This window comes from Oncorhynchus keta, chromosome 29 (assembly GCF_023373465.1).
Source record: "Oncorhynchus keta strain PuntledgeMale-10-30-2019 chromosome 29, Oket_V2, whole genome shotgun sequence".
NCBI lineage: Eukaryota > Metazoa > Chordata > Actinopteri > Salmoniformes > Salmonidae > Oncorhynchus > Oncorhynchus keta.
The window spans coordinates 50,332,700-50,352,484 of record NC_068449.1 but is presented as its reverse complement, the minus strand read 5'-3'; the positions used below and the strand labels follow the sequence as shown (position 1 = coordinate 50,352,484).

The 19,785-nt window shown below is 45.1% G+C and overlaps 1 protein-coding gene across 2 annotated transcripts in view; it reads left to right on the top strand.

The window, feature by feature from the left end:
* Positions 1–19,785, top strand: part of LOC118374336 (polypeptide N-acetylgalactosaminyltransferase-like 6) — a 269,874-nt gene that overhangs the window by 201,238 nt on the left and 48,851 nt on the right. The window lies entirely within an intron of this gene.

The window sequence follows — 19,785 nt, the reverse complement described above, 5'->3', positions numbered from 1 at the left end:
ACAAACATAGTTGTATTCCTGGTCGTTGGTGAGTTGACGTTGCTCTTATATCGAAAAGTTCCTCCCGATTGTATGTAATAAAACCTCATATTTCCTGCGGTAACAATGTAAAAAAATAACACATAAAAAACAAAATACTGCATAGTTTCCTAGGAACACGAAGCAAGATGGCCATCTCTGTCGGCGCCGGAAGTTATGAATCTGAGGTCTTGGCTGATATCCTTTCATTTTCCCATGATATCAAGCATAGAGGCACTGAGTTTGAAGGTAGGCCTTGAAATACATCCACAGGTACACCTCCAATTGACTGAAATGATGACAATTAGCCAATCAGAAGCTTCTAAAGCCATGACATCCTTTTCTGGAATTTTCCAAGCTGTTTAAAGGCACAGTCAACTTAGTGTATGTAAACTTCTGACCCACTGGAATTGTGATACAGTGAATTATAAGTTAAATAATCTGTCTGTAAACAATTGTTGGAAAAATGACTTGTGTCATGCACTAAGTAGATGTCCTAACCGACTTGCCAAAACTATAGTTTGTTAACAAGACATTTGTGGAGTGGTTGAAAAACAAGATTTAATGACTCCAACCTAAGTGTTTGTAAACTTCTGACTTCTACTGTACATGTTAGAATCACCTTTGGCAGTGATTACAGATGTAAGTCTTTCTGGGTAAGTCTCGAAGAGCTTTGCACACCTGGATTGTACAATATTTGCACATTATTATTTTTAAAATTCTTCAAGTTCGGTCAAGTTGGTTGTTGATCATTGCTGGACATCCATTTTCAAGACTTGCCATAGATTGAAGCCAATTGAAGTCAAAACTGTAACTAGGCCACTCAGGAACATTCAATGTCGTCTTGGTAAGCAATTCCAGTGTATATTTGGCCTTGTGTTTTGGGTTATTGTCCTGCTGAAAGGTGAATTTGTCTCCCAGTGTCTGTTGGAAAGCAGACTGAACCAGGATTTCCTCAATGATTTTGCCTGTGCTTTGCTCTATTCCATATGAATTTTTCTGCTAAAAAAGCTCCCTAGTCCTTGCTGATGACAAGCATTGGCTCCCGAGTGGCACAGCGGTCCAAGGCACTGCATCTCAGTGCTAGAGATGTCACTACAGACCCGGGTTTGATTCCAGGCAGTATCACAACCGGCCGTGATTGGGAGTCCCATAGAGCGGTGCACAATCGGCCCAGCTTTGACCGGGTTTGGGTTTGGCTGACTTGCCTAGTAAAATAAATCAAATCAAAAATACCCATAACATGATGCTGCCACCACTATGCTTGAAAGTATGAAGATCCTCAGTGATGTGTTGTGATTTGCCGCTGTCATTACACTTGTTTTCTTTCTTTGACACATTTTATGCAGTTTTACATGAGTGCCTTTTGAAAACAGGATGCATGTTTTAGAATATTTTGATTCTGTACAGGCGTCCTTCTTTTCACTCTGTCATTTAGGTTAGTAGTGTGGAGTAACTACAATGTTGTTGATCCATCCTCAGTTATCTCCTATCACAGCCAATAAACTCTGTAACTGTTTTAAAGTCTCCATTGGTACTCATGGTGAAATCCCTGAGCGGTTTCCTGTCTGTATGTAGGCCAGTGACACAACATCTCAATTGAATCCATTTTAAATTCAGGCTGTAACACAACACGAGGTTGAAAAAGTCAAGGGGTGTGAATACTTTCCGAAGGCCCGGTATGTACGTGTGCTATGGCATACCTGAGATATGCGATTCATTAGTGACAGGAGGCCCCGAGGGAAAACACACATAGTAGCGGTTTTTGACTTGCGGGTTATTGTTTGTTAGGGGTGCCAGGTAGGTCGTGCCTACCAGAGAAAATATAGATTTCTCCTTTTTGTTTGTGAGGGAATGAGTCCCGTCTGTCCGTCAAGTCTACACCAATACTAAGGACTCGTGTAAAAGTCCGTATGGAAATACGCTTTTCGTAATACCCTTAAAACATTAGAAATTCACAACAACTGATCACACACATAAAAACATCACAAAACAATGATCTCTGGTTCCTCAAGAAAAGTCCCGTACCTCGGGCCTAAAAAGAGTCCCGCCTGGTAAATTAGTTCAAGTGAACTCAAGTGACCTCAGTCACGCAATGTTTGTCCGTTCATAAAGTGTAGCTTAAAACCAGTCTCAATAATACAATCAAAATCTCAAACTCTTTTATCACACAACGCTCAAGTAGGCACACATACACACACACGCACACACACACACCTGTACTCCCCCTTTGGTCTCTCCTCACTCTCTTCACACTCAGTGGGTCTCTGGTTTTCCACTTAGTTTGCAGGGAGCTGAGGATCAGCCTGTTAAGAGGCAGGGAGGACAGCTGGTGTTGTCACCCTGCCTTCTTCAAACACTTAGTCAAGGGCTGTGGTGCCTGGATGGAGGAGCTTACTACTCCACAATCCATCTCTCATCTATCGCCTTATAATCAATGCAGAGCTTACAACTCGAGGCAACCAGTTTAAAAGAGAACAGGGGACTTAAGCAGTATTATTCTGAATTAATAAAAATGGAAATGAGCTTTTTTTTCTGCAAATACAAATGGGCTTTTATGGAGAGCAAATTAAAACAGATTCAATGAATGCAAATATAAGAGGAAATCCAGTATGGAGTGAAAGTGAGTTTTTCACTAATTTTTTCTCTTAATGATGCTGGTCTGTTGCCATCTCAGTTAGATGAGATTTAACAGGGAACGGAGAGCAGGAGAAGTCTGTTGAGAAAAGGCATAGAGGAGAAACATTTCTTTGTGTGGTATAAGCTCGTATGCAGCTACGTGAGAACACTGCTGAAACAAACAGAAGTATACACACACACACACACACACTGAAACACACTCTCTCTCTCTCTCTCCCTCCCTCTCGCTCTCTGTCTCTCTCACACACACACCAAACACACACTGAAACACACTCTTGCTCCCCGTCTCTCTCACACACACACCAAACACACACTGAAACACACTCTCGCTCCCTGACTCTCTCATACGCACACACACACTTTCTCACCTCCACTCCTACTGCAGGTTTAATCTCCAAAGGACCATATTCCCCTCCATCCCTGTTCATTAATCATAATTTCTTTACTGCTTGAAATAAAGCCCGGGCCATTGGGGTCTTATAGCAGTGATGCATCCCTGGTGTGTCACACAGGAAATTACAATAGGAAGCAGAGAGGAAGGAAGACAGAGATGTCTTCTCTCTTTAATTCCTCTTTTCAATCCTATTGGTTGAATGATTTATTTGAGTACAGTCAAGACAAACAAACAACTCAGACCGGTAACTTTAATGAAATTATCTTATTTTATCTGAGAAATATGACTTATTCCTGGGCTCGGATAAAGCTAGTTATATATTCTGCTGCTGAGACCAATGTACGAGCTGAATTAATTCAATGGTTTCTTTGGTTTCTTGTTACGGCTTCACTTCACAGTTATGGAATTGCATATTACAGCGGTCATGCTTAATTATGCTTAATGGTATACAGGTAGGTGTACCTGGAGGTACGGTTATGTTCTGGACAACCCTAAGAATGGTTTGGAAAGACTTATAACAGGGTCATGTACATACGGGAACACGTTAGAAAAACCTCAAATGAGGTTTTCTTATTGGACAAGTTCAGATAGTACCTCCCTGTTTCAGAGCGTTTTCCTATCTTTCTATAATGTCTTTCTAAGACAGTTCGGGTCCATGTACACACTGTGGCAAAACTTTTTGCAATGGAAAACAAAAATGAGCGCTTCTTATTGAACTAATGAGTTCAGATCATTGGCTGCATCCCTGTAGGAGACTGTCTCACACTCCAACTCTCAGTCCTGAGGAGAATGTATAATTAGTTGAATTCCCTCAGTACAACGTTTACTGCTATCCTTCCTTAATTATGCTTGAACAGCCCTTATACAAAAGGCTAGAAGTCCTGCTCTTCACTCTGAAATCTTCACAGACTTTTAGAGGTTAGGTAGATTTCCCACTATTATTATGTAGAAACAGTTACGTCTTTGTCTTTCCCAGCCAGCCACCCACCCAGCCAGCCACCCAGTCAGTCAGTCACCCAGCCAGCCAGCCACTCAGCCAGCCAGCCAGCCAGCAAGCCAGTCAGCCAGCCAGCCAGCCAGCCAGCCAGTCAGCCAGCCACCCAGCCACCCACCCACCCACCCACCCCACCCACCCACCCACCCAGCCAGTCAGCCACCCACCCACCCACCCACCCACCCAGCCAGCCAGCCACCCAGCCAGCCACCCAGTCAGCCACCCAGCCAGTCAGCCAGCCACCCACCCACCCAGCCACCCACCCACCCAGCCAGTCAGCCAGCCAGCCAGCCAGCCACCCACCCACCCACCCACCCACCCAGCCAGTCAGTCAGTCAGCCAGCCACCCACCCAGCCAGTCAGTCGGCCACCCACCCAGCCAGCCAGCCAGTCAGCCAGCCACCCAGCCACCCACCCACCCACCCAGCCAGCCAGTCAGTCAGCCACCCAGCCAGCCAGCCAGCCAGCCAGCCAGCCAGCCACCCAGCCACCCAGCCAGCCAGTCAGCCACCCACCCAGCCAGTCAGCCACCCACCCACCCACCCAGCCAGTCAGTCAGCCAGCCACCCAGCCAGCCAGCCACCCAGCCAGTCAGTCAGCCAGCCAGCCAGCCAGCCAGCCAGCCAGCCACCCACCCACCCACCCACCCCCACCCACCCACCCACCCACCCACCCAGTCAGCCAGCCAGCCAGCCAGCCAGCCAGCCAGTCAGTCAGCCAGCCACCCACCCAGCCAGTCAGTCGGCCACCCACCCAGCCAGCCAGCCAGCCAGCCAGCCAGCCAGCCACCCAGCCACCCACCCACCCAGCCAGCCAGCCAGTCAGCCACCCACCCAGCCAGCCAGCCAGCCAGCCAGCCAGCCAGCCAGCCACCCAGCCACCCAGCCAGCCAGTCAGCCACCCACCCAGCCAGTCAGCCACCCACCCACCCAGCCAGTCAGTCAGCCAGCCACCCAGCCAGCCAGCCACCCAGCCAGTCAGTCAGCCAGCCAGCCAGCCAGCCAGCCAGCCAGCCAGCCACCCACCCACCCACCCACCCAGTCAGCCAGCCAGCCAGCCAGCCAGCCAGCCAGTCAGTCAGTCAGCCAGCCACCCACCCAGCCAGTCAGTCGGCCACCCACCCAGCCAGCCAGCCAGCCAGCCACCCAGTCAGTCAGCCAGCCACCCAGTCAGCCACCCACCCACCCACCCAGCCAGTCAGCCAGCCACCCACCCAGCCAGCCAGCCACCCAGCCACCCACCCACCCAGCCAATCAGCCAGCCACCCACCCAGCCAGTCAGTCAGTCAGCCACCCACCCAGCCAGTCAGCCAGCCACCCACCCAGCCAGTCAGCCAGCCACCCACCCAGCCAGCCAGCCAGCCAGCCAGCCAGCCAGCCAGCCGGTGCAGAGCGGGGCAGGAAGACAAATGGGTATTCCATGCTCAAAGTCTCTCCCAGAATATTTGGACGGTGTTAAACAGGTCAAGGCTCCTTGGCACTAGCCACATGTTTTGAGGATTCAGGCCCCACTCCATATCTGCTTCCCCTAATGATAGAAGCGAGTTTAAAAAACAATTTTTACAAATCTTTTCACATCTTCCACATGGATTTATTTTTTTCAGAGGAAGGTTTGATTTACATCTCTCGCTCTCTCTCTCTCTTTCCCCCTCTCCTCTCTCCATCTCTCCTCTCTCCATCTCTCCCTCTCTTCTCCTGACTTCTATTTGTCCTACTTCCATCTGTTCTCTGTCTGAGTGAAGCAGCAGACCTGGAGGATAATGAATGCCTTGTTGAAGGACGACAGTAGGCACATCCGTCATAAATCCCCAAACACCCCTTCTTTTCCCTCTCGTTTGGGAGACAAAGCGTCCCTTCTTTTTCTCTCATTGGTGGGACGTAAAGTTGAAGAAAAACAGGAACAACCGTCATACCTCCCCAAAACATCCCTTCTTCTTCTTCTTTTGTTTTGTGAGAAGTAACCTGTCTCAGCCGTGACTAGACAGGCCTATTGTACAAGCAGTAGCTCCTTGCAGCTGTATTGTTGTGTTTGACACGACACTTCAATTCTGGTTGTGACTCACAGGTTTTGTGTTTGCGGTTTGTCTTAATTCGTTGCTATAATCGTGTCTCAGCAGCTCTCCTAAACCCAACTTTCTGCCTGTTCCTCTGACTCGTACTGATACGTCCGCTAGACAAAACAACCGCCTATTTACTGGAGGTTTACTCCTCTTGTCTGCTGTTTTGCTCCTAATCGTGTTGACTCTCTATTTTCTGTCTGTCTGACTGAACTACGAGTATTGTTTTTATTATTTGCAATCTCTGCCTCCCCAATATCCATGCTTTAAATCTGGTGCTGTGGGTTGAGGCTTTTGTGGGTGGGTGTTTTTCAGTCGCTCTATCTGACATGAACCAATAGGTAGAGGCTGGAGTTGTTTCTTAACAACCCATAATATGTTGTGCCACACAGATGTCCTTCCCCTCTCCCTCCTTAGCTGTAGTGACAGTGACAGCGTGCAACCTGCTCGCCATAGGACAGAGTCAAGTCCACTTAAACCCCTAAAGGATTGCAGTCAGAAAGCTGCTGGTGCTAAAGGACCTAGTGTCAGTGATAATGATAAGCCATAGTGATGCGCTGTCTCTGCAGTAGGAGGATTTGACATGGCTTAACTGGTCCCAGTCCTCCCACCAGTCACAGAGGTAGAATACATAACATCAGTGATGTACACACACACAGGTACACTCGTACACACACACATGCACACACACACGCACACACACACACACACACAGGAACACTCGTACGCACACACACACACACACACACAGCTGTAGCTGCTTGACTTTTTCACGATCACTCAAGGTAAACTTTAGGTATGTTGTTGCTTTTCAAACACTAGTAGAATGTTACGATGGTAATGGGCAGGAGGATACTTTGTAAGGGATATTCAACAAAGTGCTGTGTATGCGTTCTATGGAAAATAATGAACGACGTTGAAGGTGTTTTCCACGAGGGGATAGCCGAGTGAATCTGACCTTCCACAGAGTTGCATTATGTTCTGTAGAACTCATAGAGGCCCAAGTTAATTATCCCTTTAATACCATGGCTATAATTTAACACATTTGAAGGTAGAAATGTGTTCAACATCCACGGAAGTAGCTTGCAAGTTTACTAGATAGCTACAGTAGTTGCCATGGTAACAAACATACTTTCTTGTTTAGCTAACCAAACCATCAGTCCTGGCTTGCCATTATGAAATTAAAATGCCAGTAATGTTTTCAATTCGACTTTAGCTTTAAAAAACAGCCCAAACATAGAACATGAAAGAATGAACTATAGCCATTGAATTCTACCGTCCAAATATACTGTGCGTTATAGGGAAATAATGCATGCTCTAGAATGCCCTTCAAGCCAATCAGAAACAACTATTCAACAAGGCCATGGTATAAATATAATTATAAACTGGGTGGTTCGAGCCCTAAATGCTGATTGGCTGACAGCCGTGGCATATGAGACAGTATACCACAGGTATGACAAAACATTTACTTTTCCTGCTCTAATTAAGTTGGAAAACAGTTTATAATAGCAATAATGCACCTCGGGGCTGTGTCCAGGGACTCGTCGTGCGTATGAACAGTCCTTAGCTGTGGTATATTGGCCATATACCACACCTCCTCGGGCCTTATTACTTAAGTAAATGGAGTAGAGAAATTGAAACCAACACTGCATTAAAAAGCCTGGGGACGACAATGCCATTATCCTTTTACCTAAATAACTGCAAAAACCACTGACCAGCTGGTCGGTGTAAGTAGTTGGACTACTGGAATGTCACAAGGACATCTACCCATACATACAGTATAAGGATGTGAATATCATTCTACACTGAACACTGTGAATGCATGGGGACTATATAGTTGGAGTGGCCCTCTACAACCTACATCACAGTAACTAGTGCGCCACAGGACCATCCTCCATGTTCTGTGAGAGAAATGAAGTCGGCTCTCCTCCGTCTCCTCCTGTCTATTGACAGTTGTGTCGGCCCCGGGGCAAAGTGGGAGTTGTGGTATGTCATACTAATGATCTCTCTTGAAACCAAACCCTCGCTGTGCTTCCAATCAGTCCACCGACTGCCAATAGAATATTCATATCCTGACCTCAGAGCGGGCGAGTGTAGAATGTCACAAACGAGAGAGAGGGTCCCAGGGTTCTGGAGAATTCCAGCCACTTTCATCTGGAATAGAGGACACCTTTAATGTCCTGTACTGTACGATCTGCCTGGGAAGCGGGGAGAGAGGGAGGAGTAGGCAGGGAGAGGAGGGGAGAGAGGGAGGAGGAGGAGAGGATTGGGAGAGGGGAGAGAGGGAGGATTAAGGAGAGGAGAGGGGAGAATAGGAGGAGGGAAGCTTGTGAAACAAAACCTTTATGAGCTCATCCCTTTCATTTGCCTATCATATTAAAACATTGGGATCTTTTTCTCCAATGTTATAATAACTGAATATTAGCATCTCAATCCATTGAATTACTTTCAATAAGAGGGCAGTGGTTCCTGTTTAATGAGCAGTGATTCATCTACTATTATAATAATCATCTACTCTTCCATAATATTCAAATGTTGATCTTCTAAAAAAATTAAGAATTTAGGCGAAGTGCTTATGTTTTTATTGTGCCTTTTTTATTGTGTAACATCAGAAACAGGAATTTAGCATTGTTCTCGCTTCACATGTCCACACACACACACACACACACACACACACACACACACACACACACACACACACACACACACACACACACACACACACATCCTGCATGCGCGTCCTGCACTTCCTTCTCCTATGTTTTCACTGTGACTCACCCAGGTATAGATAAAGTGCACTCAGAGAGACATTCCCTTGACACCACACTCCAACATGATTACAGCAAGACGGCCCCAATAACTAAAAGGCTGTATAAAGAAAATAGACAGATATACACCAAGACACTTGGAGGGAAATCTATGTCAAATTGCATTCACAACGTGTTAGTTCTACCCTCAGAGCATTAGAGTGACAGTTAAAGTAGAAGACTACTTGTGCCCATTATTACTGCCAGAACCCCATCGTCTACCCACAATGCAGTTCTAAATATACTTGGGATCTGTTCTGTTTTAACATACATTTCCAATTATGAGATGAGGATGAGAGACATTATACCCCTCCTCCAAAAACAACCACATTTGCAGAGGGAGAAAAAAAACTCCTCTGCAATCAGGTTAGGCCTACTAATCAGAAGGCTTAACAGTCCTGTGCTTAAGTGAAGTGAGTCATTGATTTAAAGTTTCAGGGAACGGAAACATTTAATGACTTGAGGAAGAACAAATAGGCAGCTCAATAGGCACAGTGTATGCTCTGAGAGGATGGACTGTGAGCGCTGTTTCAAATGCACCGACTAATTTAAAGCCGTGCTCCTCCTTGGGTTCTGTTGTCCAATATTTTTTTTTTACCAGAATTTCTTTTCATGCCAAGTGTGTAATTGTTTCCCTAAACTCCCGAAGGAACCCTGAAATACATACACACACACACATATATATACATGCGCGCACCTATGCAGGCACTCAAACACAGTCTTTATGGATGCTACACTGGAGACACTTTTGTCCCGTGCTGAATGTGGAGTGTTAGAAAAAAAATAATACATTTTTTCCACTTCTTTCAGGGATGTTCTTACTTCTGTCAGCTCTGCCGCCACTGTAAGGTCATTGTGAGGGGGTTTTATGGGATGTGCTGAGAGTGTGTAGAGGGTGTTCTCCGGGAGCACGGTGCATGTGAGCTGTTGATTGGACTTTGGGGGAAGTTGTTTAGGAGCCTGCAGAGGGAATAGAAAGAGAATGAAGGAGGAGACGTCAACACTATAAAGAACCTTTCCTATGAGACAGACACTACAGTACTGATGATAACAACAACAACAGAACAGACAATGTTTCCAGACTTCAACACTATAAAGAACCTTTCCTATGAGACACTACAGTACTGATGATAACAACAACAGAACAGACAATGTTTCCAGACTTCAACACTATAAAGAACCTTTCCTATGAGACAGACACTACAGTACTGATGATAACACACCCAACTACACCCAAACAAGGGCACTGCGTTCATCCACCTCTGGCCTGCTCGCCTCCCTACCACTGAGGAAGTACAGTTCCCACTCAGCCCAGTCAAAACTGTTCGCTGCTCTGGCTCCCCAATGGTGGAACACACTCCCTCACGACGCCAGGACAGCGGAGTCAATCACCACCTTCCGGAGACACCTGAAACCCCACCTCTTTAAGGAATACCTAGGATAGGATAAAGTAATCCTTCTCACCCCCCCCCCCCTTAAAAGATTTAGATGCACTATTGTAAAGTGGCTGTTCCACTGGATGTCATAAGGTGAATGCACCAATTTGTAAGTCGCTCTGGATAAGAGCGTCTGCTAAATGACTTAAATGTAAATGTAATAACAACAACAGAACAATGTTTCCAGACTTCAACACTATAAAGAACCTTTCCTATGAGACACTACAGTACTGATGATAACAACAACAACAGAACAGACAATGTTTCCAGACTTCAACACTATAAAGAACCTTTCCTATGAGACACTACAGTACTGATGATAACAACAACAGAACAGACAATGTTTCCAGACTTCAACACTATAAAGAACCTTTCCTATGAGACACTACAGTACTGATGATAACAACAACAACAGAACAATGTTTCCAGACTTCAACACTATAAAGAACCTTTCCTATGAGACACTACAGTACTGATGATAACAACAACAACAGAACAGACAATGTTTCCAGACTTCAACACTATAAAGAACCTTTCCTATGAGACACTACAGTACTGATGATAACAACAACAACAGAACAGACCATGTTTCCAGACTTCAACACTATAAAGAACCTTTCCTATGAGACACTACAGTACTGATGATAACAACAACAACAGAACAGACAATGATTCCAGACTTCAACACTATAAAGAACCTTTCCTATGAGACACTACAGTACTGATGATAACAACAACAACAGAACAGACCATGTTTCCAGACTTCAACACTATAAAGAACCTTTCCTATGAGACACTACAGTACTGATGATAACAACAACAACAGAACAGACAATGTTTCCAGACTTCAACACTATAAAGAACCTTTCCTATGAGACACTACAGTACTGATGATAACAACAACAACAGAACAGACAATGTTTCCAGGCTTCAAACAGCATCATAATAACTGGTTGCCATGACGAGACTTCCTTGACTCTTTCGGCCCACTCCCGTCTTGATACAGACACAGATCATTTTTCCGGCAGATAAATGCCAATCTACTTCTTATACATGTGTTAGCTATGTTGTATGGATGTCTGACAACGTCCTTATGTAGGTTCCCTTCAAAGTAACCAGGTTGTTAGCAAGACCTTCAAGTTTTCAATAAGTGCGATTCCTTCCTCAGCTTCTATCGAAGAACAACCACCATCGGTTTTCCTTGTTCCAAACATTCCCTTGTCTTTTTGTATCTTAATTATGCGTTTATCAGTTTGTCCGACTGATGAATCTGTTATCTGTTGCAAACGCTGTATGACAAATCCATTGGGATGGTTGCAGGGCTGAGGGAAGTTTCACATTTGTTCAAGGAGTTACTCAAAGATGATTTTGCAAAGCAGGGAGGTGTTTGGTAAAGAAAGTGGTTCAAGTCATCAAAATCTGCTTCCCTCGAGTTGTCCTTCCTTATGTTGGAGATTTGTCTTTTGTGGTTTCTCCTGCGTGACATGATACTTTTTGTATAGGCTAATGTATTGAGGCAAAGTCACACTATAAAACAAAGCATTGCCTTGGTGCTATTGTCTGCCTGACTCCATGCCTTCTTAAATACTTTATCATAGATAATGGAAACGGATGTTCTCAAAGGCGTCGAGATGCTGAGTTGAGTAGAAAGAAAGCACCTGTTGTTTATTTAGTCACTGGTAAGGAACAGAGAGCCCAGTGTTGATAAAGGGCCATTCTCAAGATAAGAGCTAGAAAAGCCACTCAGACACACACACACCTGCCTCAGCGCTGATTAAGGACCCCATGTCATATAACCTTGGTGGTAAACAAGCGTAGTGAATGAAAGAGTAGCTACTGCTTCTGATAGGAGCGGGGGAGCGCCTAATGGAGTGACCTCTCCTCCCCCCTTCCTCCCACCATCCGCTCTCTAGTCTTACCCGTATTACACAAACCCAGCCGGGTAATTATCCCTGGGCCTCCTTTGATTGGACGAAACCCTCGCTCGCGACAAATGTCAGTGTGGTGCGTTATACGTCGGCTGTGTCTTCTCCCTCTTTATCTCGCCAATTATATGCGGCATCTGTCATCTTCTCCCATCGAAGAGCAGGGGAACACGTGCACACACACGTGCACACACACACAGCGGATCAATAAGGCCCAGGCGTGGGCTTGTTCCCCGTCTCTAACGATCGGTGTGTATCAAAGATACAACCGGAGCCCTCACAAGCAACCTTTGGCATTTGGATGTCAATTATCTCAACGCTCGTCAATAGATCTCCTTGCTTCTTGTTGCAGGTGATCTTACAGGGTGGGAAATCCATACGTCTATGCATCCTATTCTCGTCCTTTGGCTGTTTCACCTTTTAAAGCAAGGGGCCGTTGTTCTGGGGGAGTGTTTAGAAAGGGATCAGCGTTTTCTGCGCTGTTATGGGGCATTGTGTGTCATCCTGTCTTTAATACAATGGGCAGTAGGCATCAACCTCACCAAGGTTGGAACAGAGTGCTCGGGTGCCAGTCAATAGGGTTTCGTAAGGAGAACAGATATTCAGAGACTCTTTGTCGGACAGTTTGCTTTCAGAAGTTGAAGGCTCACATCCACTGTGGATTGTAAAAGGATAGATAGATTGTGATTGAAACAACAGAAGGAGCAGTGTGGACAATAGTCCTCTCTCAGGAAGATTAGAAGACCTTGGAATAGATGGAAGTTGGAATGATTTACCAAGCAAAAGTTTTTAACTGGCAGGGCTTTTAGGTTGTTGTGAAGGACACGCCATGGCAAAATGCACTACGTCAATCTAAGTGAAATACCAAGCTCCTGCCAAAACATTTAGGATTTATTGGAACGGAGGGAAGGAAGATGAATTATTAGTCCAGTTGGCCAGAAGTTCATGGACTAACCATGGTCTCTCTCTGCACACGTTGTGAATCTTATCTGGTTTATTTTGTGCTTAAGATTTAGGATTCACTTCGACCTTTTCACCACCGTGACTTGATGTCATCTCGGTAATAGCCAAGCAGCAACTGCTTGGAAAAGGCGTCTCGCCAGACACTTCTCATACCTTTAAAAAGTCACGCCATTACATGCATTCTGTTGTACTGTTTTCTCTTTTCATACACTTGGACCGTAGTAACACGCTTGCTTTATACAGTTTCAGGATTACCATATCAGAGGTCAGAAAGAGAGATTCCAATCTCAAATGGGGCTTTTGTGATTAGTGAAGGATGAATTAAAAGATATAGCTGGATTAGAAGGCCCCCCATCTTGCCCTCCCTCTCCTTTATGTGTATTATCAACCATGACAACACTAGGACATGCCTTGCGCGTCTAGTTACACAAACAACTCCACCCTCACGTGAACACGTTTCCTCCTCGCCCTTGTTCTAGAATCTACGCCTGATGGAATCCCTCAAGATTCCATTCAACCAAAGCAAGTGAACCTCATTGTTTTCTTCTCTTTAGAAAAGCTAGAGCGTAATAAATTGGGATTGAGTCGGAACATTGATCTCTGTTGGTACAGAGCGAGGTAAGTCTTTATGAGCAGTTTAAGGCGGTTCATCACAGTCGTCCCAGAGGAAAGCCTGGTCGGAGTAAATTGAAGCCAACAAGGGGAGAAGGGGAGGGGTCTTCTTATTCAACAGGCTGGGCCTAGGTACTGCACACTTCAAATACACACAGCTAATACTGTGAACAAAGCATAGAGCCAACGGCTTGCTTAGTGATTATTTGATTCTATCTTTGATGATGCTTCTCGTGCTCTAGTGTTTGTTCTTTAGAGATTCTTCACCATCAGTATGCTTATTACTAGGTGGGTCTGGGGGCATGCCACTGACTTACATAGGCTATTGTGAAAGACCAAATCAATTCAACAGATGTGTGGGAAATGTGAGTTGGTCAAGGTTGGAGATGAAAATACTGACTGGAGCCTGTATTTGGGCCTATTTGAATTATTGTTCATTGAGATATGTAAAAAAAATATTTTCATGCAAATTTCCTGCAATTCGATGTAGTGTAAGTAACATGACTCATGACATCTTTTGGGTAGGCTATTTAATTATAATTTCATAATTTCATAATTTCATATAGGGAAAATAAAGTCTAGACTATTTTCACAAATGTTATTTCACTATCAAATATGTTATAAACATTTAATTTATATGAACCATCAAGTATCAATTTAGTTAAACATCTTTTTCAGAACGTGATTAGCTCAATTGATATTGGCAGAGTCACACCTGTGTCTATAAATTCCTGTCTGTCACGTGAACGAATTGGGATGGTGGTTGCCTGACCCAGAACAATGTCAGGTCTTGCTCAGCTCCGTATGCTGTCTCGTGTCAAATGTTTATCTTTGATATAGCTGATGTTCCACTCTCCAAATGGCGTGCTACACTTCCAAAATGCCTGTGAATGTTACAGAGACGACCAAAGGATATCCACATGTGCATCGGAGTCTCACATCTTGTTTCTAGTCTAAAGCATTGCAGAGTAAAGCGTCATTATAGATCGCTTAATATAATTGGGATCCAATTGTCTAATTTTTAAGTTAAGGGGTACGCTTTTTGACCTTTTTTCTAACAAGGGATACGGCCCACCCCCGCATACCCCCTCAATTCGAGCCGATACTGAAACAAAGGTCACACTCACACAATACCCTCTTTGATCCAGCCGTAGAGAGGTTCATTTGAACTACACCATCTATAACGTTTTCAACTTTCCACTCATAATTAGCTTTAAAAACCACATGGGGTGTTTTGAACTTTCCACTCATAATTAGCTTTGAAACCCACATGACATGTTTTGAACTTTTCTGTTCCGCCTTTTTGATTAAAAGGCAAATTATGGAAATTCTGGCCATTTTCTTTTGCCCTGTGCGTTTTCACTTCTCTAGCTAGCTGTGTCCCTGACTGAGTCTATACCCCCTGAAGCTATTGGAGGTTTTAATGAATGACCTGTCATGGAACTGAAGAGAGAAGCCAGAACATCTAGATATGTAGTCTTTGACATGGTCGGTCTTTAAGACAAACACTATAGCGGGGGCAAATGCACACACGCATGGAGGCGCCTACACACTCACACGGACGCACGCTCACACTGTACACACACCCATCCAGTGTTGCAAAGAGTGTGAGCTGCCAACGTAGCCAGTGGCCAAGCCATAATTATCCAACACTCTTTACACTGGCTGATAGTCTTTCTTCACTAAGCTATTTGAACTTTACAGATCAAACAATCGAGTTAGTATAAAATAGTATTAATACAGAAATGGATGCAATTAAAGTGCAGGGAAAACTTGGGCTTATTGCCTCTTCATTAAAAAACAGGAGCGAAGAGAGGGATACGGCAATTGCTACTTCGTAAAAACACTTATATTTCTAATCATTTATTTAACTGGAGCCTGCCCAGACTACGTTTCAAGAACTAGTTTTCAAGGGGGTGATTTCAGACACATCCATAATTTGAGTATCTTTCTCTGTGTAGTAATTGCTGGTGATGGGGGTCAGTGGGGAAAAATTAGAAGTCTTGGGCTTTGAAGGCATCTAAACTCCTGATGGACCGACCGACAGATGAGGTCAGGTAGACGCTCTATAGGCTAAACGCCCTTATTCAGCAATCCATCTTTTTATGCCTTGATGGAGAGGGAGAGAGATGAGAGAGAATAGGAGGGAAGACGAAGAGAGAGAGAGTGGGTCCCAAAGAGAATTCGCCCGAGGACAGTTTAGACGGAGAGAGAGAGAGAGAGAGAGCACCTTAAAAAGACTATCCCCCTGCCTGTGAAACATCAAAGTAGCAGGGAGGAAGGAACCCAACCCATCGCCATGGCTGCTGCCCTTTATCACGAGCCGTCGAGCTCGCTGCAGTGCCGCTGGGATCGCAAAACTTTCCCCCTTTCCATAACTGTTTGTCACCTCCGCCGCCGTAGCAACCATGCCATGTGTCAGTCCGTTGATTTATGACCTTGATTAATAAACCACTCAAAGGACACCTGGCGTGATAGATCTCTCTCTTTCCTGTTGGAAATTGTACAGGGAATTGGCCCGCCTCTTACCTCTTTAGACCCCTCCAACCTCCTCCAGAGCTCCCTAGCGTTTTCTAGGTGGCGCATATCACTTACACTAACAAGCCTAGCAGCGGTGAAACATTGGAACATTCTCCCTCCCTCCTTTTTAATTTCCCCTCCTGCCGTCCTGTTCCTTTGCGAGAGAGAGAAAGAGAGAGAGCCGAGAGAGAGCGCCGGGTCAGGCCGGGAGGCATCTCATTCATACAGCTACTGTCACTTTTATTGGGGCCATTAGTTTGAAGGGGAGACACCCTGGGAGTTTGTTGCGATGAAGGGAGAGAGGGAGGGGAAAGATAGAGAGGAAAAGGGAAAAGAAAAGTGCTGAATCCAACTTTTTTAGATGGTGAGTAGTGACTTTGGGGAGGTGTGCCCCACTCAAGGACACAAAATGACTGACTTATTGGCCAACCCGGACATTCTCTCTCTGTGCTGATAGGACAATGAGGTTCATTGTCTTTGCCAACACTCAGATGTATGGTTATGTTTGCGGTGTGAATAATAGGCTCCGGAATGGAAAAGGACTTGTTACTGTGCAGGGGTCAGACTTCTTTAGTAGACTAATGGGTTACACAGAGAACACTGGTCTTACAGGCCTACAGGGGGATGATGTAGAGACAGTATTATTGGCGTTCATTTCTAAAGGTGGTAGCTAGGCTAATATCTGTTTATGCTCTACCTCGATGATAACATCTTAGATCAGGGTTGCCCAACCCTCTTCCTGGAGATCTACGGTCCTGTGGGATTCTGAAAACCTACAGGACAGTAGATATCCAGGAAGAGGGTTGGAGTGAAAACCTACAGGACAGTAGATATCCAGGAAGAGGGTTGGTCTGAAAACCTACAGGACAGTAGATATCCAGGAAGAGGGTTGGAGTGAAAACCTACAGGACCGTAGATCTCCAGGAAGAGGGTTGGAGTGAAAACCCACAGGACAGTAGATATCCAGGAAGAGGGTTGGAGTGAAAACCTACAGGACAGTAGATCTCCAGGAAGAGGGTTGGAGTGAAAACCCACAGGACAGTAGATACCCAGGAAGAGGGTTGGAGTGAAAACCCACAGGACAGTAGATCTCTAGGAAGAGGGTTGGAGTGAAAACCTACAGGACCGTAGATCTCCAGGAAGAGGGTTGGGCTGAAAACCTACAGGACAGTAGATATCCAGGAAGAGGGTTGGAGTGAAAACCTACAGGACAGTAGATATCCAGGAAGAGGGTTGGAGTGAAAACCCACAGGACAGTAGATATCCAGGAAGAGGGTTGGAGTGAAAACCTACAGGACAGTAGATCTCTAGGAAGAGGGTTGGAGTGAAAACCTACAGGACCGTAGATCTCCAGGAAGAGGGTTGGGCTGAAAACCTACAGGACAGTAGATATCCAGGAAGAGGGTTGGAGTGAAAACCTACAGGACAGTAGATATCCAGGAAGAGGGTTGGAGTGAAAACCCACAGGACAGTAGATATCCAGGAAGAGGGTTGGAGTGAAAACCTACAGGACAGTAGATCTCCAGGAAGAGGGTTGGAGTGAAAACCCACAGGACAGTAGATACCCAGGAAGAGGGTTGGAGTGAAAACCCACAGGACAGTAGATCTCCAGGAAGAGGGTTGGAGTGAAAATCTACAGGACCGTAGATCTCCAGGAAGAGGGTTGGGCTGAAAACGTACAGGACAGTAGATCTCCAGGAAGAGGGTTGGTCTTCGATGCTAGAAAGAAAAGTCTGACACCGAATAGGTGCAGTGAAATGTGTTTTTCTACAGGGTCAGCCATAGTAGTACGGCACTCTTGGGGCAAATTTAGGGTTAAGTGCCTTGCTCAAGGGCACATCGACACCTTGTCGGCTCAGATATTCGGTTACTGGCCCAACGCGCTAACCGCTAGGCTACCTTACTAAGCCAGCATCTGTCTATAGACTGAAATAAACCCTCTTCCTTCCCCCTTTCTCTCCCATTTCAACACTAGTGTAAATCCAGACAGGGTGCGGTATGGTGCGATGCGGAACGTTTAAAAAGGAAAGCGGTGTAGCTAATCACGGACAAACAGCGGCCTGAGGCTGCAGGCGTGTGATAGAGCCCCAGCATGCAGGTATTAACGGCTACCTTTAAAGGATTTGAATGATGCCGGTAACGGGGACACGGTTGGCATGCAAAAACCTCCCGCCGACAGGGAAATGAACAAATAATACAATGAAGGAAGATAAGGATGGTTCTCCTGTTCTACTATACTGCCACCATACTGATGGTCATCTTGGCGTCTGTTAGGACAGGGTCAAACACATTACCAGTTCTTTATATGAGAACAGAGACAGAGTGAGAGAGTGAGAGAGTGAGAGAGAGACAGAGTTAGAGCGAGAGATAGACAGAGAGAGTGAGGAAGACAGAGAGAGGGGAAGAAAGTGAGAGAGAGGGAGATACACAGAGAGAGAGATAGAGAAGGGGGCTGAGAGGGAGGGAGAGAGAGGTGGGGGGGAATGAATGAATGTCGATTTGGAATGCTTTTTTCCATCACATTCCCCTGCTTCGTCTCTCAGGTTCTAAATTAGATTTCTGGAAATAGATGTTGTCAGTAAGAATATGTTCATTGTTATTCTTTTGATAAGGTGACAGTTCTTATTAGTATGCATGCATGTATATAGAGGGATCATATTGAACTGTATTTCAGTTATTACAAACACAATGTGACAAAGGTTGACCGACAACAAGCTTTTACGGTATGACATGCTTATTTAGTGCTTATGAATGTGTCTTGTATGGGTTATGAAGTCCTTATATAGGTTAGCCTTGCCGCCATGTTTATTTTCCTTGGTTTATCAGGAGGGCCTCTATACCACTGCTCCTTGTAATATATTTTAAAAAACAGAGACCAATTCAACAATTCAATCAAGTGCTAACAGTGGGGCAATCTTAACAAGGGACGTTAACTGTTAATGCCCTTGAATGGGACCAGGAGAATGGTGATACAATAGCAAGATTAGATTAACACATCACTAGAGATGAAATTCTCTCTCTTCATCTCTTTATCTTACCATCGCTCTGCCTTTCTCTCTCTTACTTTTCAGTTTTTCCCTCTTACCCCTCTCTCCCTCTTTCGTTCTTTCCGTCTCTTTCTCTCTCTTACTTTTTTGTTTTTCCCTCTTACCCCTCTCTCCCTCTTTCATTCTTTCCATCTTTCCTCTCTCTTACTTTTCTGTTTTTCCCTCTTACCCCTCTCCCTTTTTCGTTCTTTCCATCTCTTCTCTCTCTTACTTTTCTGTATCCCCTTTTCTCTCTGTCACTCCTCTCCCTCTCTCTCTCTCCCTCCCCCCTCTCCTTTCAATTCAAATACCCTGAATTACCTCCTATTTCAAGGAAAAGAGCAACACTGATTGTTTCTCTCTCTACCTCTCTCTCCCTCCGTATTTCATAATG